The sequence below is a fragment of the Salvelinus alpinus genome, chromosome 16 (genome assembly GCF_045679555.1).
Source record: "Salvelinus alpinus chromosome 16, SLU_Salpinus.1, whole genome shotgun sequence".
NCBI classification, from domain to species: Eukaryota; Metazoa; Chordata; class Actinopteri; order Salmoniformes; family Salmonidae; genus Salvelinus; species Salvelinus alpinus.
In genome coordinates, this window is record NC_092101.1 from 35,210,281 (window position 1) to 35,237,575 (window position 27,295).

Here is a 27,295-nt window from a genome sequence, read left to right on the forward strand (position 1 = left end):
ATGAAAGGCCACAGATGTATCAAGTTTTGAGGGAGCATGCAATTGGCAAAAATGTGAAGATTTAAATGTTATATTTTTTTACCATAAGCCGCCTCCAACGTTGTTTTAGAGAATTTGGCAGTACGTCCAGCCCAGGACCTCCACATCCGGCTTCTTTACTTGCGGGAGCGTCTGAGACCAGCCAATAATAATTTCTGCACAAACTGTCAGAAACCGTCTCAGGGAAGCTCATCTGCATGCTCATCATCCTCACCGGGGTCTTAACCTGACTGCAGTTTGGCATCGTAACCGACTTCAGTGGCAAATGCTCACGTTCAATGGCCACTGGCACGCTGGAGAAGTGTGCTCTTCATGGAATAATCCCGGTTTTAACTGTACCGGGCAAATGGCAGACAGCGTACATGGCGTTGAGTGGACAAGCACTTTGTTGATGTCAATGTTTGAACACAGTGCCCCATGGTGGCGGTGGGGTTATGGTATTGGCATGCATAAGCTACAGACAACGAACACAATTGCATTTTATCGATGGCAACTTAAATGCATAGAGATACCGTGCTGAGATCCTGAGGCCCATTGTCATGTCATTCATTCACCGCCATCACCTCATGTTTCAGCATGATAATGCACAGTCCCATTTCCCAAGGATCTGTACACAATTCCTGGAAGCTGAAAATGTCCCAGTTCTTCCATGGCCTGCATACTCACCAGACATGTCACCCATTGAGCCCGTTTGGGATGCTCTGGATCGACGTGTACGACAGCCTGTTCCAGTTCCCACCAATATCCAGCAACTTTGCACAGCCGTTGAAGAGGAGTGGGACAACATTCCACCGGCCACAATCAACAGCCTGATCAACTCTATGCGAAGGAGATGTGTCGTGCTCTATGAGGCAAATCGTGGTCACACCAGATACTAACTTGTTTTCTGATCCATATGTGATATATGTGACCAACAGATGCATATCAGATGCATAGATATATGTGCCGAACAGATGCATATCTGTATTCCCAGTCATGTGAAACTATAGATTAAGGCCTAATGAATTGTTTTCAGTTGACAGATTTCCTGATATAAAATGTAATATTTTTGCATGTTGCGTTTATATTTTTTGTTAATTTATATTTAGCACCTTTTTTTCAAGTGTTCCACATTTGTTCCCCCTTTTTTTTATCTATGATCCCCCTGAAAATAAGTCAGTGACCCCTAGACCGGACAGATCACTGGTAACTTTCCCAGGTTTTCCAGAAATCCTGGTTGGAAGGTTCCCGTATTGAGAGAATAAGTAGGAAATCCGGATTCCTCCAATCAGGATTTCTGAAAAACCTGGACCTTTTGGGAAAGTTGCTGGAATTTTGCAATCCTACTGTTCACACATTCTCACTAGCATCACTAGTGATGAATATGATGGTCACTGCAGCCTAATTTTCCAGCTGATATCTGATGGTTATCTCTGTTAATACATTATTCCAGGAACCTCACGATGGCAATTGGATATAAAGTAATGGATTTGTTTTATCTGCAGGTCGATGTTGAGCACTAGTTATAAATAATGATATGGAATTAATTATGTTTTAATGATGAGTGATTTTAATTGCCTTGCAGTGTTTAAAAAAAAATTGTGACCAACTATTATTTTGTTTTGCCATTTATCTTTTTCAGAAGGTGGTTACAGCTACAAAAACAATCAAATAAATGCACGGTTCAGATTACATTGGATGTATGGATTATACGTTTTTAATGGCTAGTTGAGAATATGAGCTTTCCAAAAGTTGTTTATATATTATAGAGATCCGTCCTTTCGGGAGCTGAGATCATTTATTTATTCATCCCAACATTCAATGTTTTGGTTGATGGGTTTCCTAAATTGTAAATATAGAAAAAAGTTGCCTGGTAATGTTTATGTATCTTTCAAATCTTGGAATGTTCTCAAACCATTACTGTCCATGATATTGGTAAGAGTACGGATTCCACATTTGGACCATTGAGGGGATGCAAAAGGCCTCCCTCCAGATCGCAAGTCATTATTGTGAAATATTGGAGAATGGGCATGCCATTTTGATTCCCAGTCATATTGTTTTTCAATTTTGCAACTAATAGAACAAGTGTGACCAATAAGAGGACCAAAGCGTAGTTTACATTGTTTGATGGATATACCAGTGAAGACCACCTCTTCCAGGGCAATTGGCGACACCATATTTCTCTATATACTCAGTCAGGGGTCAGAAGAATCATCTCTAAACCAATTCAAATAGTTCTACCTGGAGCCAAAAAGGGTTCTACCTAGAACCAAAAAGGGTTATCCTATGGGGATAGCCAAATAACCCTTTTTTCTAAGAGTGGTCTTCTGGTTAACTTCTAGTTGCACACAATCCCGGATCCGGGAGCACCCCCATCAGTAAAAAAGCTGACTAGCATAGCCTAGCATAGCGTCACAAGTAAATACTAGCATCTAAATATCATTAAATCACAAGTCCAGGACACCAGATGAAAGATACACATCTTGTGAATCCAGCCATCATTTCTGATTTTTAAAATGTTTTACAGGGAAGACACAATATGTAAATCTATTAGCTAACCACGATAGCAAAAGACACAACTTTTTTTTTCACAATTTTTTTCCTGCATAGGTAGCTATCACAATTTCGACCAAATAAAGATATAAATAGCCACTAACCAAGAAACAACTTCATCAGATGACAGTCTGATAACATATTTATTGTATAGCATATGTTTTGTTCGAAAAATGTGCATATTTCAGGTATAAATCATAGTTTACCATTGCAGCCACCATCACAACTCTCACCAAAGCAACTAGAATAACTACAGAGACCAACGTGAATTACCTAAATACTCATCATAAAACATTTATGAAAAATACACAGCGTACAGCAAATGAAAGACAAAGATCTTGTGAATCCAGCCAATATTTCTGATTTTTTAAGTGTTATACAGCGAAAACACAATATAGCATTATATTAGCTTACTACAATAGCGAACCACACAACAGCATTGATTCAAGCCAACAATAGCGATAACGAATAAACCAGCAAAAGATATTAATTTTTTCACTAACCTTCTCAAACTTCTTCAGATGACAGTCCTATAACATCATATTACACAATACATATAGAGTTTGTTCGAAAATGTGCATATTTAGCGGCACAAATCGTGGTTATACAATGAGAAAAGTAGCCAAGCTGCCAACAATATGTCAGAAGAAATCTTGGGAGAGGCACCTAATCTAATCAGTAACTAATCATAAACTTGACTAAAAAATACAGGTTGGACAGCAAATGAAAGATACATTAGTTCTTAATGCAACCGCTGTGTTAGATTTTTTAAATTAACGTTACTACGACATACAGCGTGCGTTAAAGCCAGACCGCATCAAAATCAATGGCGGAATAGGAGTTTTACATTTTTCAACAGAACAACGAATTAACATCATAAATAGTTCTTACTATTTGATGAGCTTCCATCAGAATCTTGGGCAAGTTGTCCTTTGTCCAAAAGAATCGTTGCTCGGTTGTAGATTGTCGCCTTCAACTTTGGAATTAGCTGTAAACATTAGCCATGTGGCGAAGACGTGCCCAACTCACTATTGCGCAGCACAAAGAAAATTTCGAAAATCGCAATATACTCACATAAACTGAAATAACTTGGTTTAAAATAACTACGTTATGATGTCTCTAACACCTATATCGAATAAAATCAGAGCCGGATATATCTAAGGGCTATAACGGGAGCTTTCTAGAACGCCATCCTGAGGTCTGTCTTGCGTCATGGCGAACGAAGGAAAGAGAGGACCTTACGTTCCGAGCCTATTTATAAGGCCTCAGATCTGCCTAGCAACTCCATTCCAATTCTCACTATTTGCTGACATCCAGGGGAAGGCGTATGCAGTGCATCTCAACCAATAGAAGACAGGCAAATTAATAAACCGACCTCAGAACAGCCTGCATGATTTCAGACTTCTCACTTCCTCACAGGAAAATTGCTCCAACTCGAGTTCTGTTTAACTCACAGATATAATTCAAACGGTTTTAGAAACTAGAGAGTGTTTTCTATCCAATAGTAATAATAATATGCATATTGTACGAGCAAGAATTGAGTACGAGGCAGTTTAATTTGGGAACACATTTTTTAAAAAGTGCAAATAGCACCCCCTATTGATTAAAGCAACTGGGATATTAATCCATCTACTGAGGTCAGATTGAATTGATTTGAGCATTCTGTTGAAGTTTCTGGTAATGTTTTTTTAAAGAAGGAAATATAAACTCAGCAGAAAAAGAAACGTCCTCTCACTGTCAACTGTGTTTATTTTCAGCAAAGTTAACGTGTAAATATTTGTATGAACATAACAAGATTCAACAACTGAGACATAAACTGAACAAGTTCCACAGACATGTGAATAAGAGAAATGGAATAATGTGTCCCTGAACAAAGTAAAAGTACTGCAGTGCATCTCCTCATCATGGACTGCATCAGATTTGCCAGTTCTTGCTGTGAGATGTTACCCCACTCTTCCACCAAGGCACCTGCAAGTTCCAAGTTTACATTTCTGGGGGGAATGTCCCTAGCTCCCACCCTACGATCCAAAAGGTCCCAGACGTGCTCAATGGGATTGAGATCCAAGCTCTTCACTGGCCATGGCAAAACACTGACATTCTTGTCTTGCAGGAAATCACACACAGAACGAGCAGTATGGCTGGTGGCATTGTCATACTGGTGGGTCATGTCAAGATGAGCCTGCAGGAAGGGTACCACATGAGGGAGGAGGATGTCCTCCCTGTAACGCACAGTGTTGACATTGCCTGCAATGACAACAAGCTCAGTCCGATGATGCTGTGACACACCGCCCCAGACCATGACGGACCCTTCACCTCCAAATTGATCCCGCTGCAGAGTATAGGCCTCGGTGTAATGCTCATTCCTTCAACGATAAACGCAAATCCGACCATCTCCCCCGGTGAGACAAAACCGCGACTCATCAGTGAAGAGCACTTTTTGCCAGTCCTGTCTGGTCCAGCGACGGTGGGTTTGTGCCCATAGGCAACATTGTTGCCGGTGATGTCTGGTGAGGACCTGCCTTTCAACAGGCCTACAAGCCCTCAGTCCAGCCTCTCTCTCTCTCAGCCTATTGCGGACAGTCTGAGCACTGATGGAGGGATTGTGCGTTCATGGTGTAACTTGGGCAGTTGTTGTTGCCATTCTGTACCTGTCCCCCAGGTGTGATGTTCGGATGTACCGATCCTGTGCAGGTGTTGTTACACATGGTCTGCCACTGCGAGGACAATCAGCTGTCCGTCCTGTCTTTCTGTAGCGCTGTCTTAGGCGTCTCACAGTACGGACATTGCAATATATTTAGCTGGCCACATCTGCAGTCCTCATGCCTCCTTGCAGCATGCCTAAGGCATGTTCACGCAGATGAGCAGGGACCCTGGGCCTCTTTCTTTTGGCGTTTTTCAGTCAGTAGAAAGGCCTCTTTAGTGTCCTAAGTTTTCATAACTGTGACCTTAATTGCCTACCGTCTGTAAGCTGTTAGTGTCTTAACGACTGTTCCACCGGTGCATGTTCATTAATTGTTTATGGTTCGTTGAACAAGCATAGGAAACAGTGTTTAAACGCTTTACAATGAAGATCTGTGAAGTTATTTGGATTTTTACGAATTATCTTTGAAAGGCAGGGTCCTGAAAAAGGGACGTTTCTTTTTTAGCTGAGTTTATTTACTCCCAAATATTTTAAATGGGAAATTATTGGAATTGAGTCTTCCATCAGGGTCTTGAGCGGGAGTAGGGCTGATTTGGTTCGATATTTTATAACCTGAGATGAAGATGAATTCATCTATTGTCTTCAATGTGTTTGGGAAAAATACATTTTTGTTAAAATGTTGGAGAGCGACCATGAACCAATGAGCCTGTTAGAAAGGAGCTAATGTTTTCTCTCTCTCACACACACTTTCTTTCTTTCTCTCTCTCTCTCTCCAGTGGCATGTATTCCCGGATGCCAAGGGAAGCCAGGTTCCCCGCAAAATGTACCAATATTTTTTTTTTTACATTAGAAAATAATGTATTTTCATCTCTTTGTGTTTTACAATAATTCTCAAGAGGCTGAATGTATCTCACCGGAGAAAGCATCCGAGCGAACTAAATAGCTGCCCTCTGTCTCTATGTGTAACCATCTATCTGATGCTGTCTTGTCAAAAAGAGTATGATATTGTTGCAGCCGTAGCAATGAATGCAAGTGAAGCCAGCGAGCATTTGGCCTTCCTTGAATAAAAAAACCCAACAATAATAGCCAATCACTGTTGAGCTAAATTGAGTGCGCTCAACTGTGAATGGTCAAGGCACAAAATAAAAGTGTCAAGGGAAGCCAGTTCTGATCAAGCCAAACGTCACTTGTGTTGTTGTCCTCCGGTAGCTGGCTAGCTAAAATTGGCCCTTTCCTAAATTAGCCATGGACGGAGATAGGGATTTGGACTTTTTTCTTGATTCTCCTTACTGGCCAATGATTATAATGGCGATTCTGATCCAACCATAAATTCTTACATTATGCCTCTGGCCTGAGAGGTTGGAAGTTCAATGTAGCTGTATGTAGTAGGCTAATGTTAACTAGCTGGCTAATTGCTGCCCATGAAAGGAAGTTAGGCTAGCGAGCAAGTATTTTAGCTAGGTAGCCTAGGACAACAAAAACAAAAAGCCTGTACTGTATGACAGTCATAGATCGTTTCGGCAACATGAAGGAGAGGAGGATGGCATTGGCATTTCTCTAGAAGTAGGGTGCCAACATATTTTTCTACTTACACACACACACAAATCAGTACCATAGACAGTCACATGATATTTAGCTCACGATGATTGGACTAAATTGTTTTTGGAATCTTTTAGTTGTCACTTTATTAGACTAAGCATCAGTGAAATGTTGAAGTTGATTGTAACGGTGCTCTAGCTCTTCCTCCTCCTCGGACGAGGAGAGGAGAGAAGGATCGGAGGACCAATACGCAGCGAGGTATGATGACATAATGAATTTATTAAATTAAAGACGAAACACGAAGAACACTTGAATAACTTACAAAATAAGAAAACGACGTAGACGAAACCTGAACATGGAACTTACATAAAGACACGAAAGAACTCACGAACAGGAACAGACTACATAAAACGAACAAACCGAAAACAGTGCCGTGTGGTGCACAGACACAGACACGGAAGACAATCACCCACAAACAAACAGTGAGAACAGCCAACCTATATATGATTCTCAATCAGAGGAAATGAATAACACCTGTCCCTGATTGAGAACCATATAAGGCTAATTAACCAACACACTCCCACATAGAACAAACAACACAGACTGCCCATCCCAACTCACGCCCTGACCAACTAAACACATACAAAACAATAGAAAACAGGTCAGGAACGTGACATTGATATGGTGCTGGAATAGTGGAGGCAGTTCCTGTTTTCTTTGTGACTTGCGGTATCTCTCCAGTGTTCTAAATAAATAGTTGTTTAGTAGTCCGAAAATCTCAGAAACATTAACTTGCTTGACCATGCTGTAGTAGGTCATGTAACTCTTTGTTACAAGCAATATGCTTTGTGAACTTCACCAGACAGATGTTGCTCTCCGGTTTTGAGATTAAACAAAGATGTGGTTGAATTTATTCTGCCACTGTGTCTTCTTATTGTCTTGGCCTTAGGCCTATATATCACGGTGGCAAGGCATATGAACTAACAGGTTATAGAGCAAACAATGCAATTATGTAATATGACTTTTATTTCCTGGCTTGGCTTCCCCAGTGATTTTACCCAAGCAACACTACTGTCTCTCTCTCGCGCTCTATGTCTCACGCACTTTCTCTGTCTTTCGCTTGCTTTCTCTCCTGTCTCTCTCTTTATCACGCTCTCTATCTGTCTCTCTCCTCTCTATCTTTTTCTCTCAATCTCTCTGTCTCGCCCACATTCTCTATCTTTTACTTGCTCTCTCTCCCGTCTCCCTCTCCCTCTCTCTGCCTGACACTTGCGCTGTCTCTGTCTCTCACTATCTCTCTCTTTCCCTCTACCATCATCATAACAGTGCTGGTATGTTTGTGGTCTGATGTCTGAGCTCACCTTGTACAGTAAGGTTTAGTCTGTAGCTAAGCTAATAGGTTTATCTATGAGGCTGGACCTCTGGGCACCACCACCACCTCTAATCCCCTTAAAGGGCTCTGCTGGAACAAGGCTTACACAGGTTAAGCACATCGACCAGGGACGAAGCCAGTATACAGCACATAAGCTATCTGGACTGTAGGACAAGACTGCAGCAGCTCAACACAATACCATACAGGGAGGGAACAATCACTGTGTTTTAAGCTATTTGACTGCAGGAAAAGCACAGTTTAACACAATGGTCGGAATGACTATTGTTACAGTTATTAAGCCATAAGACTCTGGGATGGACACAGAGAGAGACAGGGGCAGAGGCAGAGGCAGAGGCAGAGGCAGAGACAGAGGCAGAGGCAGAGGCAGAGAGAGAGAGAGAGAGAGAGAGAGAGAGAGAGAGAGAGAGAGAGAGAGAGAGAGAGAGAGAGAGAGAGAGAGAGAGAGAGCTCCTGCTGCTTTAGTGAGTGGTGGGATAGAAAGGTGCTTGAGCTGTAAAATACAACAGAAGTGTCCATCACAGTCAAGAGATGGGTTAAGAGTCAGGGATAAAGCTCGATGCCAACGTCAAGCTAACGCCATACTCATATCAGCCTAATGTCAGCATTATGTCAACCCGGTGTCAGCCTAAAGTCATCCTGACTCCCTGTCTGTCAGTGGTGACAGGAGAATGGCAGGGTGATGGGTCATTAGCTGTCTGGAGGTTTGACGGGGCTCTGACACACTCACATGGATGGACGGACGCACGCATACACACACACACACACACACACATATTGGTTTTACCATCCAAGTGGGGACCAAAATATATATCCCCATTTAAAATCCTATTTTCCCTAACCCCTTATCCTAAACCTAACCCTAATCCTAACCTTTAACCCAACCCTAACACTAACCTTTAACCTAACCCTAACCTTATAGGCCTGTGCAAACCAAGGTTTGATACCAACATAAAAAGAAACCCTCTTAAACCTACCTTAACCCCAAACCCCTAACGCTAACCCTAAAACTAAACCTAACCCTATCTCCTAACCCTAAACCTAACCCCTAACCCCTAAACCTAACCTTAATTGTAACGCTAACCTAATTGTAACCCTACCCCTAAGCCTAAAATAGCCTTTTTCCTTTTGGGGACCGGCAAAATGTCCCTACTTTTTTCCCCCTTGTTTTACTATCCTTGTGAGGACATTTGGAATCCAAAAGTATAGTAAAGTTAGACCACACACACACACAGCCAGGGTTGGTCGACAGGCAGAGGGATAGAGGAGGAGAGGAGGAGATTTGAGTCACTCTAGCACTGAGGTGTTTATGAACAGGATAGACAAGAGAATATGTGGAGACCAATTACACTACAGCTCTGTCTCTGATTGAATCCAAAAGGGCACACTATTCCATAGCGCACTACTTTTGCCCAGAGTCCTATGGTCAAACGTATTGTACTATATAGGAAATAGGGTGCCATTTGGGACACACACTGTATCTCTATGTCTGTAACATCTGAGATCTGAGAACATAGTCAATTTGAGGTGGTGTTTTCTGCGCTTTCTGGTCTGGGGTGTAACCCAGACAGTGTTGGTTAGTGAGAGAACTGAAAACCCTGGTAAGTCCATTTATAACTCAATGATAAAAGTACAAACTTTCCATCTGGCTTGAACCAAAATGAATATTTCAAGCAAGTAACAGAGTTATGAATAGTAATTACTGATTCATAAGCAAAGCTTTGGAGACCATAATCAACTTGCAAACCCTTTACTAACCCTTTATATAGGATACCTTGTGTTCCTGTCATTTCTTTAGAGGGCCTTGTTTTCCCCCTAGGAAATGCATGTGCTGTTTTCCCTTCTAGCTGCCGTTAGTGGGACATTGCAGGTGTTTCCTGCACTGATTGTATTACATCTGTCTCTAAGACACTGTGATGAACAAGATAACAGTATATATTGGCTTAAGTAGATGTCCTTCTCTGTTACCATGCAGGAGTAGCTGACTAATGTCTCTCAGCGAGAGGGCTAATCACTCTCGCTAATTCAAGGGCTCTGGATGACTGGGAGGCATGCTGCTACTTATCTGTGTGATCTGAAAAGCAACCACTCAACAGAACAGACACAGTACACACACAAATACACACACACACTCGCTCACTCACTCTCTCTCACACACACACACACACACACACACACACACACACACACACACACACACACACACACACACACACACACACACACACACACACACACACACACACACACACACACACACACACACACACACACACACACACACACACACACACACACACACACACACACACACACACACACACACACACACACACACACACACGCAGCGAGAGAAATGACAGGATAAGTAGTGTCTATTAGTAGTTCAGCTCTGTGTCAGTTGGTCCAGCTGTGATAGAGACTGGTCCCAGTGCCGTCAACAGCAGGGTGACAGTTATGACAGACTCCTGCTACGTTCCTCATAGAGACGTCACTGAGGGCTGTAGGGCTTCTCGTCATCTCTCTCTCTCTCTCTCTCTCTCTCTCTCTCTCTCTCTCTCTCTCTCTCTCTCTCTCTCTCTCTCTCTCTCTCTCTCTCTCTCTCTCTCTCTCTCTCTCTCTCTCTCTCTCTCTCTCTCTCTCTCTCTCTCTCTCTCTGTGTTCATCTCTTCATCTCCTCAAGCTCAGCATTCAGCCTCAGTACTGTTCGGAGCTCTGTTGGTCTGCTCTGTGTGGTGGGTTTACAGAAGAGACAGACAGCAGCACTGCTGTGTCAAAACCAGACTGTCCAGCATTATCTAAGCTCCTCTATTCTCGTGTGTGTGTGTGTGTGTGTGTGTGTGTGTGTGTGTGTGTGTGTGTGTGTGTGTGTGTGTGTGTGTGTGTGTGTGTGTGTGTGTGTGTGTGTGTGTGTGTGTGTGTGTGTGTGTGTGTGTGTGTGTGTGTGTGTGTGTGTACGTGTGTGTGTACGTGCGCGATGTCTGTGCATATGTGTGTGAAGCCCCAATAAGGGTGTTTATTTCCCAAACGACACCTTGTCAGTTTCCTTTGTTTAACTTTTTCATATATAATTCAGGTCTTCATTAATATTGAGAGGTTTGATGGCCTTCAAAATAGTGAGATTCAAAGGCATAATTCATGGGCTGGGGATATCTTTTTGGCAAGCACATCACTTTTTTTGTTCAGGCACCTTCTTTTATGCACACACACACACACACACACACACACACACACACACACACACACACACACACACACACACACACACACACACACACACACACACACACACACACACACACACACACACACACACACACACACACACACACACACACACACACACACACACAGATACATACTGTCCTTTGAAAGTTTGTTGAGGCCATCTAGAGGGACTAGAATGTTGGCAAGCTCATACACAGTTTTTCTCTCTGTCTGTATCTCAGATGTCGAGGTGTCAACTTTAATCCTTTAGTTAGTATATCTCTGCTGCATTAGGGTAAAGCACAGTAGGTGTTTAACAGCATGATACCAACACATACTTAATACAAATAATAGTAACTAAAACATATTTCAACGTGGGTTGCTGTTGCAAGTGCACCTACAGCATGAGGACAGGAGGGAAGTTATCCAAATGAACTTGTTTCTTGGTGAATCTGCTAGCCAACGCATTGCATATTGGAATGGCTCTATCAAAGATAGCCAACATAAGTAATGTTGAAGTATTGTTGAAGACACTTGAGTCATTCTGTTGCATGGGATTTCTCTTAATGCGACTCCATGCAGCCAATGGCAATATCCGCTTTCGGTATAATGCCAGGAGCTGCTTGTGGATTTGACAGATCTAACCCAGTTCTACCTCCGACACCACCAAAACAACCGCTATGCGGATGTAGACTATAGCGGATCTGATTGACTAGAGCCGTAAGTCCCAGGGCTGAACAGGGCTGAACAGGCTGTGTTCACACATGCACACACACACACACACACACACACACACACACACACACACACACACACACACACACACACACACACACACACACACACACACACACACACACACACACACACACACACACACACACACACACACACACACACACACACACACACACACACACACACACACACAAACTGTGACTCAAGACTCACAATGTTCAAGTGGTGAGTCTTGAGTACACAGCCACTTACGGATGTATCTGTCTCTCAACCAGAATTCAATTACACCCCAGCTTGCCTCTCTACTGTCTGCCAACCTACCAGTGAAGAGGGAACAAACACGTGTGTGTGTGTGTGTGTGTGTGTGTGTGTGTGTGTGTGTGTGTGTGTGTGTGTGTGTGTGTGTGTGTGTGTGTGTGTGTGTGTGTGTGTGTGTGTGTGTGTGTGTGTGTGTGTGTGTGTGTGTGTGTGTGTGTGCATGTGTGAACACAGCCTGTTCAGCCCTGTTCAGCCCTGGGACTTACGGCTCTAGTCAATCAGATCCGCTATAGTCTACATCCGCATAGCGGTTGTTTTGGTGGTGTCGGAGGTAGAACTGACCAAGCCCAGAGTGATGGTAAACAGAAAGCAATACCCTATACACACCATGTCAGTCTGAACAGTAGAACCCCAGAGGCCCTTGAACCAGACACAGAACCATCATCAATTATCATCACCACCGTTACCCAAACACAGAACCATCATCGATTATCATCACCACCATTACCCAAACACAGAACCATCATCAATTATCATCACCACCGTTACCCAGACACAGAACCATCATCGATTATCATCACCACCGTTACCCAAACACGGAAACATCATCAATTATCTTCACCACCGTTACCCAAACTGAGAACCATCATTGATTATCATCACCACCGTTACCCAAACACAGAAACATCATCAATTATCATCACCACCATTACCCAAACACAGAACCATCATCGATTATCATCACCACCGTTACCCAAACACAGAAACTTCATCAATTATCTTCACCAACATTACCCAAACTGAGAACCATCATTGATTATCATCACCACCGTTACCCAAACACAGAAACATCATCAATTATCATCACCACCATTACCCAGACACAGAACCATCATCGATTATCATCACCACCGTTACCCAGACACAGAAACATCATCAATTATCTTCACCAACATTACCCAAACACAGAACCATCATCAATTATCATCACCACCAGTACCCAAACACAGAACCATCATCAATTATCATCACCACCGTTACCCAAACCAGAACCATCATCAATTATCATCACCACCGTTACCCAGACACAGAAACATCATTGATTATCATCACCACCGTTACCCAAACACAGAACCATCATCGATTATCATCACCACCGTTACCCAAACCAGAACCATCATCAATTATCATCACCACCGTTACCCAGACACAGAACCATCATCGATTATCATCACCACCATTACCCAAACCAGAACCATCATCAATTATCATCACCACCGTTACCCAAACCAGAACCATCATCAATTATATTCACCAACATTACCCAGACACAGAACCATCTTTGATTATCTTCACCAACATTACCCAGACACAGAACCATCATCAATTATCTTCACCAACATTACCCAGAGAGAGAACCATCATCAATTATCCTCACCAACATTACCCAGACACAGAACAATCATCAATTATCTTCACCAACATTACCCAGACACAGAACCATCATCAATTATCATCACCACTGTTACCCAGACTCAGAGGATGTGTCTCAAATTGCTCCCTATTCCCTATATAGTGCACTCCATTTGACTAGGGACCATCGGACTCTGGTCAAAAGCAGAGCCCCATATAAAGAAAAGGGTGCAATTTGAGAACACCGCCAGAGACTGGGCTAGTGTTATCAACATCCCCATCATCATTCGCTGAGATATCATCCCCACCCGTCACAAAGCAGCAAAACAAATGGTACTATTAAAAGATAAACAAAGATAAATTGTGGTAATTCTGCCCATTTGTCTGTGTCAAAACCCAAAGGATTCACATTAACTCCAAACACAGGAGACTGATTAAAACCCCATCCATTCTCTCTGCTCAATTATCCTCCATGTTCCCTCCTCCTCCTGTATCTAACCAGAGAAAATTGCACATTGATTGTGCCTGTGTGGAATGTCAGATGTGTGAGGTTTGTACTTTTGGGACAATTCCATTGGTTCCATTGCCCCCAGGCAAGCTCAAACAAGTGAAGCTGAAGCGTTTGAAAGAAAATAAATCATTTTTGAAGCCAGGTGATTTGGGGTTCTGTTTATTTATTTATTTTATTATTTATTTATTTCACCTTTATTTAACCAGGTAGGCCAGTTGAGAACAAATTCTCATTTACAACTGCGACCTGGCCAAGATAAAGCAAAGCAGTGCGACAAAAACAGTTACACATAAACAAACGTACAGTCAATAACACAAAAGAAAACAAAAATAGAAAAATCTATGTACAGTGTGTGCAAATGTAGAAGAGCAGGGAGGTAGGCAATAAATAGGCCCGAGAGGCAAAAATAATTACAATTTAGCATTAATACTGGAGTGATAAATGTGCAGATGATGATTTGCAAGTAGAGATACTGGGGTGTAAAAGAGCAAGCGGGTAAGTAATAATATGGGGATAAGGTAGTCGGGTGTGCTATTTACAGATTGGCTGTGTACAGGTACAGTGATCGATAAGATGCTCAGACAGCTGATGCTTAAAACTTCTTGCCACTAGGGGGGTGCCATTTCGACATAGTCCAAATTCGTCTCCAAATTAAACTGCCTCGTACTCAATTCTTGCTCGTACAATATGCATATTATTATTACTATTGGATAGAAAACACTCTCTAGTTTCTAAAACCGTTTGAATTATGTCTGTGGGTGAAACAGAACTCGACTTAGAGCAATTTTCCTATGTGTATGTCAGAATTCAGAATTGTACTGGCTGCTCTGAGACCTGTGTATTAATTTGCCTGTCCTCTATTGGTTGAGATGCACTGCATACGCCTTCCCCTGGGTGTCAGCGAATAGGGAGACTTGAAATGGACTCTCTGCGTAGTCCCCAAAGGTTATAAATTGAATTGGAATCACGGTGGCCAATCTTTTGGATCTTCGCTCGGGCGCAAAGAGGAGCTTTGCGTATCGTTGTGGAAGCTCTGGTTTTAGCTCCTTAGATAATTCCGGTCATGTTTTTATTCGATATAAGCTTTAAAGACATCATAATCTTGTTATTTTGAACCGAATTATTTCAGTTTATATCAGTTTATTGCGATTTTCTGGCATTTCTTTGTGACGCACTTTCAAGAGTTGGACACTTTCCCTGTACATGCCGAACGTTAGTGGCCATTTCGACAGGACAAGATGACATCTTTCGACCAAAAGACGATTAGACCGGAGAAAGGACACATTGCCCAAGATTCTGATGGAAGCTCAGCTAATAGTAAGAACTATTTATGCTGATAAATCGTTGTTCTGTTGAAAAATGTTAAACGTATAAGCTGCCATTTTTTTGGGGGTAGCTTCGCTTTGGCGCAACTTGTATTGTGCAGTAAGGTTAATTTTAAAAATGTAATTCAGCGATTGCATTAAGAACTAATTTGTCTTTCAAATGCTGTCCACGCTGTATTTTTTAGTCAAGTTTATGATTATTTAATGATTAGACTAAGTCACTCTCCAAGATGGCGCCCGACATTTTCTGCCCAGTTTAGCTACTTTTCTCATTGTATAACCACGATTTGTGATGCTAAATATGCACATTTTCGAACAAACTCTATATGCATTGTGTAATATGATGTTACAGGACTGTCATCTGAAGAATTCTGAGAAGGTTAGTGAAAAAATTAATATATTTTGGTGGCGATAACGTTATCACCCCTTTTGCATTGATTCAATGCTGGGGTGATGTTAGCTCATGTGGTATGCTAATATAACGATATATTGTGTTTTCGCTGTAAAACACTTAGAAAATCTGAAATATTGTCTGGATTCACAAGATCTGTGTCTTTCGATTGCTGTAGGCTGTGTATTTTTCAGAAATGTTTTAGGATGAGTATTTTGGTAATTGACGTCGGTCTCTGTAATTATTCCGGCTGCCTCCAACGCTATTTCAGATTGCAGCTGCAATGTACAACTGTGATTTATACCTGAAAAATGCACATTTTTCTAAAAAAACATATCCTATACCATAAATATGTTATCAGACTGTCATCTTATGAAGTTGTTTCTTGGTTAGTGGCTATATATATCTTTATTTAGTCGAATTAGTGATAGCTACTGATGCAGGAAAAAAATTGTGGAGAAAAAAAGTTGTGTCTTTTGCTATCGTGGTTAGCTAATAGATTTACATATTGTGTCTTCCCTGTAAAACACTTAGAAAATCTGAAATATTGTCTGGATTCACAAGATCTGTGTCTTTCGATTGCTGTAGGCTGTGTATTTTTCAGAAATGTTTTAGGATGAGTATTTTGGTAATTGACGTCGGTCTCTGTAATTATTCCGGCTGCTTCCAACGCTATTTCAGATTGCAGCTGCAATGTACAACTGTGATTTATACCTGAAAAATGCACATTTTTCTAAAAAAACATATCCTATACCATAAATATGTTATCAGACTGTCATCTTATGAAGTTGTTTCTTGGTTAGTGGCTATATATATCTTTATTTAGTCGAATTAGTGATAGCTACTGATGCAGGAAAAAAATGGTGGACAAAAAAAAGTTGTGTCTTTTGCTATGGTGGTTAGCTAATAGAAATACATATTTTGTCTTCCCTGTAAAACATTTAAAAAATCGGAAATGATGGCTGGATTCACAAGATCTGTATCTTTCATTTGGTGTCTTGGACTTGTGATTTCATGAACATTTGATTATATGATATCCCTGTCGCTTTAGGCTAGGCTATGCTAGTCAGCTTTTTTGATGGGGGGGATCCCGGATCCGGGTTTGTGACTCTATAAAGGTTAAAGTTAGAGAGGGAGATATAAGACTCCAGCTTCAGAGATTTTTGCAATTTGTTCTAGTCATTGGCAGCAGAGAACTGTAAGGAAAGGCGGCCAAAGGAAGTGTTGGCTTTGGGGATGACCAGTGCAATATACCTGCTGGAGCGCGTGCTACGGTTGGGTGTTGCTATGGTGACCAGTGAGCTGAGATAAGGCGGAGCTTTACCTAGCAAAGACTTATAGATGACCTGAAGCCAGTGGGTTTGGCGACGGATATGTAGTGAGGGCCAGCCAACGAGAGCATACAGGTCGCAGTGGTGGGTGGTATATGAGGCTTTGGTGATAAAACGGTTGGCACTATGATAGACTACATGCAGTTTGCTGAGAAGAGTGTTGGGGGCTATTTTGTAAATGACATCGCTGAAGTCAAGGATCGGTAGGATAGTCAGTTTTACGAGGGTATGTTTCGCGGCATGGGTGAAGGAGACTTTGTTGCGAAATAGGAAGCCAATTCTAGATTTAATTTTGGATTGGAGATGCTTAATGTGAGTCTGGAAGGAGAGTTTACAGTCTAACCAGACACCTAGGTATTTGTAGTTGTCCACATATTCTAGGTCAGAACCGTCTAGAATAGTGATGCTAGTCAGGCGGGAGGGTGCGGGCAGTGAATAGTTGAAGAGCATGCACTTGGTTTTATTACCATTTAAAAGCAGTTGGAGGCCACGGCAGGAGTGTTGTATGGCGTTGAAGCTCATTTGGAGGTTTGTTAGCACAGTGTCCAAAGAAGGGCCAGATGTATACAGAATGGTGTTGTCTGCGTAGAGGTGGATCAGAGAATCACCAGCAGCAAGAGCGACATCATTGATATGTACAGAGAAAAGAGAGTCGGCCCGAGAATTTAACCCTGTGGCACCCCCATAGAGACTGCCAGAGGTCCGGACAACAGGCCCTACGATTTGACACAATGAACTCTATCTGAGAAGTAGTTGTTGAACCAGGCGAGGCAGTCATTTGCGAAACCAAGGGTATTGAGTCTGCTGATAAGAATGCGGTGATTGACAGAGTCGAATGCCTTGGCCAGGTCGATGAAGACGGCTGCACAGTTCTGTCTTTTATCGATGGCGGTTATGATATTGTTTAGGACCTTGAGCATGGCTGAGGTGCACCCATGACCAGCTCTGAAACCAGATTGCATAGTGGAGAAGGTACGGTGGGATTTGAAATGGTCGGTGATCTGTTTGTTGAATTGGCTTTCGAAGATTTTAGAAAGGCAGGGCAGGATGGATATAGGTCTATAACAGTTTGGGTCTAGAGTGTCTCCCCCTATGAAGAGGCGAATGACCGTGGCAGCTTTCCAATCTTTGGGGATCTCAGACGAGAGAGGGATTGAATAGGCTGGTAATAGGGGTTCCAATAATTTTGGCTGATAATTTTAGAAAGAGACTGTCCAGATTGTCTAACCCTGCTGATTTGTAGGGATCCAGATTGTGCAGAACATTTGGGTGAAGGAGAAGCGAGGGGGGGGGTTTGGGCAAGTTGCTGCAGCGGGTGCTGAGATGTTGGCCAGGGTAAGGGTGGCCAGGTGGAAAGCATGGCCAGCCGTGGAAAAATGCTTATTGAAATGATCGATTATCGTAGATGTATCGGTGGTGACAGTGTTTCCTATCCTCAGTGCGTTGGGCAGCTAGGAGGAGGTGCTCTTATTCTCCATGGACTTTACGTTGTCCCAAAACATTTTGGAATTATAGCTACAAGAAGCAAATTTCTATTTGAAAAAGCTAGCCTTAGGATAGCTAACTGACTGAGTATATTGATTCCTGACTTTCGATGCTAATACAGAACGCCACAGGATGTTTTTGTGCTGGTCAAGCGCAGTCAAGTCTGGGGTGACCCAAGGGCTATATCTTTTCTTAGTTCTACATTTTTTAAGATGGAGAGGAAAGCACTTTTAAAGAATTACCAGGCATCCTCTACTGGCGGAATGAGGTCAATATCCTTCCAGGATACCCGGGCCAGGTTGATTAGAAAGGCCTGCTCGCTGAAGTGCTTTAGGGAGAGTTTGACAGTGATGAGGGGTGGTCGTTTGACGGCGGACCCAGTACGCACGCAGGCAATGAGGCAGTGAACAGCAGAAGTGTATTTAGAGTACAGGTTGGTCAGGATGATATCTATATCTACTGTGCTTTGGCAAAGTGGGTGGGGTTATATCCTTCCTGTTTGGCCCTGTCCGGGGGTATCATCGGATGGGGCCACAGTGTCTCCTGACCCCTCCTGTCTCAGCCTCAGTAGTTTATGCTGCAGTAGTTTATGTGTCGGGGGGCTAGGGTCAGTTTGTTATATCTGGAGTACTTCTCCTGTCTTATCCGGTGTCCTGTGTGAATTTAAGTACGCTCTCTCTAATTCTCTCTTTCTCTCTTTCTTTCTCTCTGTCTCGGAGGACCTGAGCCCTAGGACCACGCCTCAGGACGACCTGGCATGATGACTCCTTGCTGTCCCCAGTCCACCTGGCCATGCTGCTGCTCCAGTTTCAACTGTTCTGCCTGCGGCTATGGAACTCTGACCTGTTCACTGGACGTGCTACCTGTCCCAGACCTGCTCTTTTCAACTCTCTTGAGACCGCAGGAGCGGTAGAGATACTCTTAATGATCGGCTATGAAAAGCCAACTGACATTTACTCCTGAGGTGATGACTTGCTGCACCCTCAACAACTACTGTGATTATTATGAACATTTGAACATCTTGGCCATGTTCTGTTATAATCTCCACCCGGCACAGCCAGAAGAGGACTGGCCACCCCTCATAGCCTGGTTCCTCTCTAGGTTTCTTCCCAGGTTTTGGCCTTTCTAGGAAGTTTTCCTAGCCACCGTGCTTCTACACCTGCATTAATTGCTGTTTGGGGTTTTAGGCTGGGTTTCTGTACAGCACTTTGAGATATCAGCTGATGTACGAAGGGCTTTATAAATAAATTTGATTTGATCTATGAGGGTGCCCATGGTTACAGATTTAGGGTTGTACCTCGTAGGTTTCTTGATGATTTGTGTGAGATTGAGGGCATCTAGCTTAGATTGTAGGATGTCCGGGGTGTTAAGCACGTCGCAATTTAGATCACCTAACAGTACAAACTCTGAAGATAGATGGGGGGCGATCAATTCACATATGGTGTCCAGGGCACAACTGGGGGCCGAGAGGGGTCTATAACAAGCGGCAACGGTGAGAGACTTGTTTCTGGAAAGGTGGATTTTTAAAAGTAGAATCTCGAATTGTTTGGGCACAGACCTGGATAGTATGACAGAACTCTGCAGGTTATCTCTGCAGTAGATTGCAACTCTGCCCCCTTTGGCAGTTCTATCTTGTCAGAACATGTTATAGTTAGGGATGGAAATTTCTGGATTTTTGGTGGACTTCCTAAGCCAGGATTCAGACACGGCTAGGACATCCGGGTTGGCGAAGTGTGCTAAAGCAGTGAATAAAACAAACTTAGGGAGTAGGCTTCTGATGTTTACATGCATGAAACCAATGCTTTTACCTTTACAGAAGTCAACAAATGAGAGTGCCTGGGGAATGGGAGTGATGCTGGGGGCTGCAGGGCCTGGGTTAACCTCTACATCACCAGAGGAACAAAGGAGGAGTAGGATAAGAGTACAGCTAAAGGCTAAAAGAACTGGTATTCCACGTTTCTGGGCGTGGAAGAATAGATGCAAGGCATAATGTACAGACAATGGTATGGTAGGATGTGAGTACAGTGGAGGTAAACCTAGGCATTGAGTGACGACAAGAAAGGTTTTGTCTCTAGAGACACCATTTAAGCCAGGTGCGGTCACCGCATATGTGGGGGGTGGAACATAAGGGCTAGCTAAGGCCTATTGAGCAGGGCTGGAGGCTCTACAGTGAAATAAGACAAGAATTACTAACCAAAACAGCAATAGACAAGGCATTTTGACATTAGGGACAGGCATGTGTAGCCGAGTGATCATAGGGTCCAGTGAGTAGCTAGGCGAGCTGGAGGCATGACGATTCAGACAGCTAGCAGGCCGGGGCTAGCAGCAGGCTAGCATATGGGCCTCAGGGGAACGTCACAATGGGAGAGTCTGTTGAAACCCCCTCAGACGGTTACGTCTGCAGACCAGTCGTGATGGATCGGCGGGACTCCGTGTCAGCAGCAAAGGGTCCAGGCCAATTGGTAGAAGAGGTATTGAAGCCCATGAATTATCTGATGGAATTCTTTGGCTAGCCGGGAGAAGGGCCTAGCTCGAGGCTAGCTCCAGGCTAACTGGTGCTTGCTTTGGGACAGAGACGTTAGACAGGAGTAGCCCCTCGGATAGCAGCTAGCTAGCTGCAATGATCCGGAGTAAAGGTTCAGAGCTTGCGGTAGGAATCCGGAGATGTGGTGGAGAAAAGCAGTCCGATATGCTCTGGGTAGATATCGCAGGAGTTGCCTGGGCTGAGGCTGGCAGTCCGGGTTAACGGTGATGACCGCTAGCAGTGGCTTATTGACTACTAGCTAGTAGCTAGTTAGCTGACTAGCCTCTGAAGGGGGTTCCTGTTCAAAAGTGTAAAAATAGCAGATCCATACCACATTGGTGTACTTAGATCAACAGAACAGTAATTTTCTCATTGCAAAATGCTGATTTGATAGATTGAGGATAAAAAACGAATTTAACATGATAGAAATCACTGCCTACAAATTAAACAGTATTTTGACAGTTTTCATTGTTATTGCATCTATGCATACATATTCATTGTATTATATGTAAAAAAGATATTAAAAATGATTGTTAAAATGCTTCCCACTAAACTTTTCATCGTCACTAAATAACATAAAATAAAGTGTTATGCTGTTGGAAAAATATCAACTTTTAAGAGAATAGCAGGTACTTGGCTTCCGAAAGGGGACAGATCTTTGATATTGTTTGTTTCAATATGCTTTTGTTACAGCAACATGCCCTGGGCTGCAAATCCTCCGACGTCTAACAGAGAAATATTACCACTGGAGCGTCTATGTCTCTGGATCTGCGCTGTTCTCCAGTTCAAAGCCCATTGTGAGCTTCGATCTGTCTCATACAATCGCTCCTGTTCGCCGGAGAAAAACATTGATCTATTTTAGAGAAACAGGAACAATGGCCTTTTGTGGGAGATGATCATTTTCTCATTTCTAAAGCGATAAATCTACGGGCAGACGTGTCAGGGTACATTTCCTTTTCCCTTTGTTACGATTCACTATGCGGAGAGAAAAATAGAAAAAAAATAAAGAGAAAAAGTCAACGGCTATGAATGTGAAGCTGTAGTTCTATAGGAGGATGTATTTTTCAAAGCGGCAGATTTGGGGGTTTCATCCTGAATCTTGCCTGTTTGGAGGGCTCTATTATCTGGAGCATAAAGGCTGTCTTAGAGGCCCTGTGTTTGTGTGTGTTTTATCTCCTCGCTGCATTCCCTTCTGTGCGTTGCAGGTTGTGCCTGTGTGATGATGAGTGTGTAGAGAGAGTGGGTGTTGAGGGACAGAGGTAGATATGCTGGTAGTCTATTGATCTGGAATCTGTCCCAAATAGCACCTTATTCCTTATTTAGTGCATTATTTTTTACCAGGGCCCATAAGGCTCTGGTCAAACGTGGTGCACTATATAGGGAATAGGGTTCCATTTGGGATGCAGAGATGGTCTTTGAAGCAAAGAAGACCATATTGCACCCAGACAGGTGCTGTGCTTTTAGATTGGCCTTTAGGGGTCACATATTGTGTCAATGCACTACACAAGTCAATCCATCACATCGCTGCTATAGCCAATCATAGACCACAGGTGTGTTATTGTCTTCACTGGGTTGATGAGTTCTTATGTCTTCCATCATAGTAAATGTCATTTAGAATGATAATCTTCTTGGTTCAGTGTGTGGAGGATCACTATGAGGGTGTGATGGTGTGTTGATAAACAGTCCAGACTATTCCTGTATGTTTTTTATCCTCTGATATCGTACCACTTGGCATGATTTGAGAACAAAGACATCCATATGCACAGAATTATGCACACGCACGCACACACACACACACACACACACACACACACACACACACACACACACACACACACACACACACACACACACACACACACACACACACACACACACACACACACACACACACACACACACACACACACACACACACATACACACATACACTCAGTCATTACATCTAACAAGCCCCCTCTACTTCCTCCATCTCTCCACATCCCACAGATCAAATAGAACCTGATAGAAAACGGTCCGTTTAAGTCAATGGATCCCTGTGAACCACTGCATCAGTGTAAGTCTCATTAGATGTCTGGACTCCAAACAATCACGGATTTCAAAGGGAAAGCCAGCCACGTCTCGGACACCGACTCCTCGCTCCCGGACAAGCTAAATACATTCTTCACCCCCTTCAAGGAAAACAACACTGAGCTGCCGATGTGGGTACCGGCCGCTAACAAGGACTGTGTGCTCTCAATCTCCGTGGCCGACATAAGTTATACGTTCAAGCGTGTTAACCTTCTCAATGATGCCGGCCTAGACGACATCCCAAGTTGCATCCTCAGAGCGTATGCAGACCAGCTGGTTGGAGTGTTTACGAACAATCTACCCAGGTAAGCGGACAGTAATGCCATCCATACACTACACTATTTTGCCACGAATTTGGCACGTTTTTGCCGTCCCAGACAAATGTTCATGATGGGGGGAAATCCTATTTACTTGGGCTAAGCTCAGTATGTCGGGACTTGCGTAGTTTGCGCCGGTCAAGGACGCACAGATGATGGCTGTCTGTTCTCCAGACCTCTGTCGGATGTCCCGATAATTTTCTGACATGTCAGAAATTTTGGTCATGCATCTTGTAGTATGAGCAGTTCTACAACATGATTGAGCAAGGACTGCTGCCAATAGCACATGACAACTCAGCATGTCAGAACAAAACAATGATGAAAAACAGGAGAGTAACAACAGAAAGCACCGTGTGGACCGAGGTGATGGAAGACAGATTGGTGGAGCTGTGGAGAGAACACGGCTACCTTCTCATTTTAGATAATTCCATTGGTCCTTATGTGAAGTCTCGACCCACCAATATTAGCTTACATCTGAGTCCTATCATGACAGAAACCAAAAATGTAATTTCATAATATCGTTAGTATTTCCTAATAACATATTCTGTGTTTTTTTTATATCTTTCTGCACATAATAATGTGCACACGAATAAAGCAGTCACTGTTAGCGTGCCTGCATTTTTTTCCTATGACAATCGAGAAATGCTGGGCAGGATCAACCAAGCAATCATTGTGTAATGTGAGCACTTATGTTCTGGGCACCTATATCCTACTACCCAGTACTCTACCCTGTTCCCAATCGCAATGTGTTACCTATATAGTGCACTACTTTTCACCAAGGCCCATAGGGAATACACACAAAAAAAGAGGGTTCCTCAAGCAATCTTTGGGAAGGGTGATAGTTCTATGTGGAATCATACAGACCCAAAGAAACCTTTGAGCCCTTAGATGGTTATTTGCTGTTCAAAAAAGGGTTCTACGGGAGGCCAGAGAGGACAATGAATAAAATAAAACAAATCCCTCGTTATGCTGAGATCATGACATATTTATCTCATGATCACTACATAACAAAAGTAATTTTGTCAAGATTACAAGAAAATGTTTTGGTGATCACAACAGAACAAAGTTGTTTTGCTGATGTAACGAGAGTACTACGCATCATCCATTAATTTGTTCAAATGCCCTATGGCTGTGTTGATTGCAATGCGCTCATTGGGCATTTAAGCCCTGAACAAATCTGTTTCCCAGCTTGCGTGCATTCGGGAAATGTAATCAGACACCTTGACTTTTTCCACATTTTGTTACATTACAGCCTTATTTTAAAACCTCTTAGGTATCCCTTAAAGCACCAATCCCGTTAGCGGAATAGATTTGACAACATCCGGTGAAATTGCATAGCGCCAAATTCAAACTACAGAAATATAAATATTCAACATTCACGAAAATATAAGTGTAATACATCAAAGTAAAGCTTAACTTCTTGTTAATCCAGCCGCTGTGTCAGATTTCAAAAAGGCTTTACGGCGAAAGCACACCATGCGATTATCTGAGGACAGCGCCCCGCATACAAAAACATGAAAATCATTTTTCAACCAGGCAGGTGCGACACAAAAGTCAGAAATAACGATATATTAAATGCCTTACCTTTGAAGATCTTCATCTTTTTGCAATCCCAAATGTCTCAGTGACACAATTAATGGTCCTTTTGTTCGATAAATTCCTTCTTTATATCCCCAAAATGTCAATTTATTTGGCGCGTTTGATTCAGAAATACACCGTTAATACACACCTCTCGCCCAACATGACTACAAAGTATCTAATACGTTACCTGTAAACTTGGTCCAAACATTTCAAACAACGTTTTTAATCCAACCTCAGGTACCCTAAAATGTAAATAATTTATCAAATTTAAGACGAGAAAAACAGTTTCCAATACCGAAGAAAAACAACACGGAGCAGCCTCTTGTTCACGCACACCAAAATACGAGAGACCTTCTGAGTGACACATGGAATGAATAGGACTACTTCTTCATTTCTCAAAAGAAAAACATCGAACAATTTCTAAAGAATGTTGACATCTAGTGGAAGCCATAGGAACTGCAATCTGGGCCCTAATAAATCAGGTTTCCCATAGAAACGCATTGGAAAACCACAATGACCTCAAAAAGAAAATTATTTGAATGGATTGTGCTCGAGATTTCACCTGCCAAATCAGTTCTGTTTTACTCACAGACATTATTTTAACAGTTATAGAAACGTTAGAGTGTTTTCTATCCAATACTATCATGCATGTGCATATCCTAGCTTCTGGGCCTGACTAACAGGCACTTTACTTTGGGCACACTTTTCATCCGGACGTGAAAATACTGCCCCCTATCCCGAAGAAGCTTAATTAGTTTTTTCCCTCATCAATCTACACACAATACCCCATAATGACAAAGCAAAAACTGGTTTTTAGAAATGTTTGCAAATATATAAAAAAATATATATATGAAATATCACATTTACATAAGTATTCATACCGTTTACTCAGTATTTTGCTGAAGCACCTTAGGCAGCGATTACAGCCTCAAGTCTTCTTGGGTATGATGCTACAAGCTTGGCACACCTGTATTTGGGGAGTTTCTCCCATTTTTCTCTGCAGATCATCTCAAGCTGTCAGGTTGGATGGGGAGCTTCGATTTTCAGGTCTCTCCAGAGATGTTCGATTGGGTACAAGTCCAGGCTCTGGCTGGGCCACTCAAAGACATTCAGAGACGTGTCCCGAAGACAGTCCTGCATTGCCTTGGCTGTGTGCTTATGGAGCAGGTTTTCAAAGATCTCTCTGTATTTCACAAAGTTTATTTTCCCATCGATCCTGACTAGTCTCCCAGTCCCTTCCGCTGAAAAACATCCCCACAGCATGATGCTGCCCCCACCATGCTTCACCGTAGGAATGATGCAAGGTTTCCTCAAGATGTGACCCTTGGCATTCAGGCCAAAGAGTTCAATCTTGGTTTCATCAGACCAGAGAATCTTGTTTCTCATGGTCTGAGAGTCCTTTAGGTGTCTTTTGGCAAACTCCAAGCTGGCTGTCATGTGCCTCTTCCTGAGGAGTGGCTTCCGTCTGGCCACTCTACCATAAAGGCCTTATTGGTGGAGTGCTGCAGAGATGGTTGTCCTTCTGGAAGGTTCTCCCATCTCCACTGAGGAACTCTGGAGCTATGTCAGAGTGACCATCAGGTTCTTGGTCACCTCCCTGACCAAGGCCCTTCTCCCCCGAATGCTCAGTTTGGCCGGGCGACCAGATTTAGGAAGAGTCTTGGTGACTCTGATTAATGAAATGAAAACATTCTTGGCAAATGCTTTCGCTTTCGTTCGTCTTGCGCCGGTGCAGGCCAAACACATAGAAACAGAAAACCTAGACCTACAACATAGAATACCCACCCACATCACACCCTGACCAAACTAAAAATAGAAACATACAAAGCAATCTACGGTCAGGGCGTGACAGTACCACCCCCCCCCCCTCCTCAGGTTTTGCGGACCCCGGCCGCAAAACCTGAAACAATAGGGGAGGGTCTGGGTGGGCATTTACCGCGGTGGCGGCTCTGGTGCGGGACGTAGACCCCACTCCACCATAGTCTCGGCCCACTTCTGTGACA

At 42.9% G+C, this 27,295-nt stretch overlaps 1 long non-coding RNA gene across 2 annotated transcripts in view; it reads left to right on the plus strand.

The window, feature by feature from the left end:
• The window catches only part of LOC139541406 (uncharacterized), a 96,083-nt gene that overhangs the window by 59,086 nt on the left and 9,702 nt on the right, over positions 1-27,295 (plus strand). Inside the window, exon 1 of one of the 2 annotated variants that reach the window (XR_011668342.1) lies at positions 23,290-23,699. The exons of the other annotated variant lie outside the window; for it this stretch is intronic. This is a non-coding gene — a long non-coding RNA (uncharacterized lncRNA). Of the gene's footprint in view, positions 1-23,289; positions 23,700-27,295 lie in introns of those variants that run through there. 2 annotated transcript variants of the gene reach the window in all.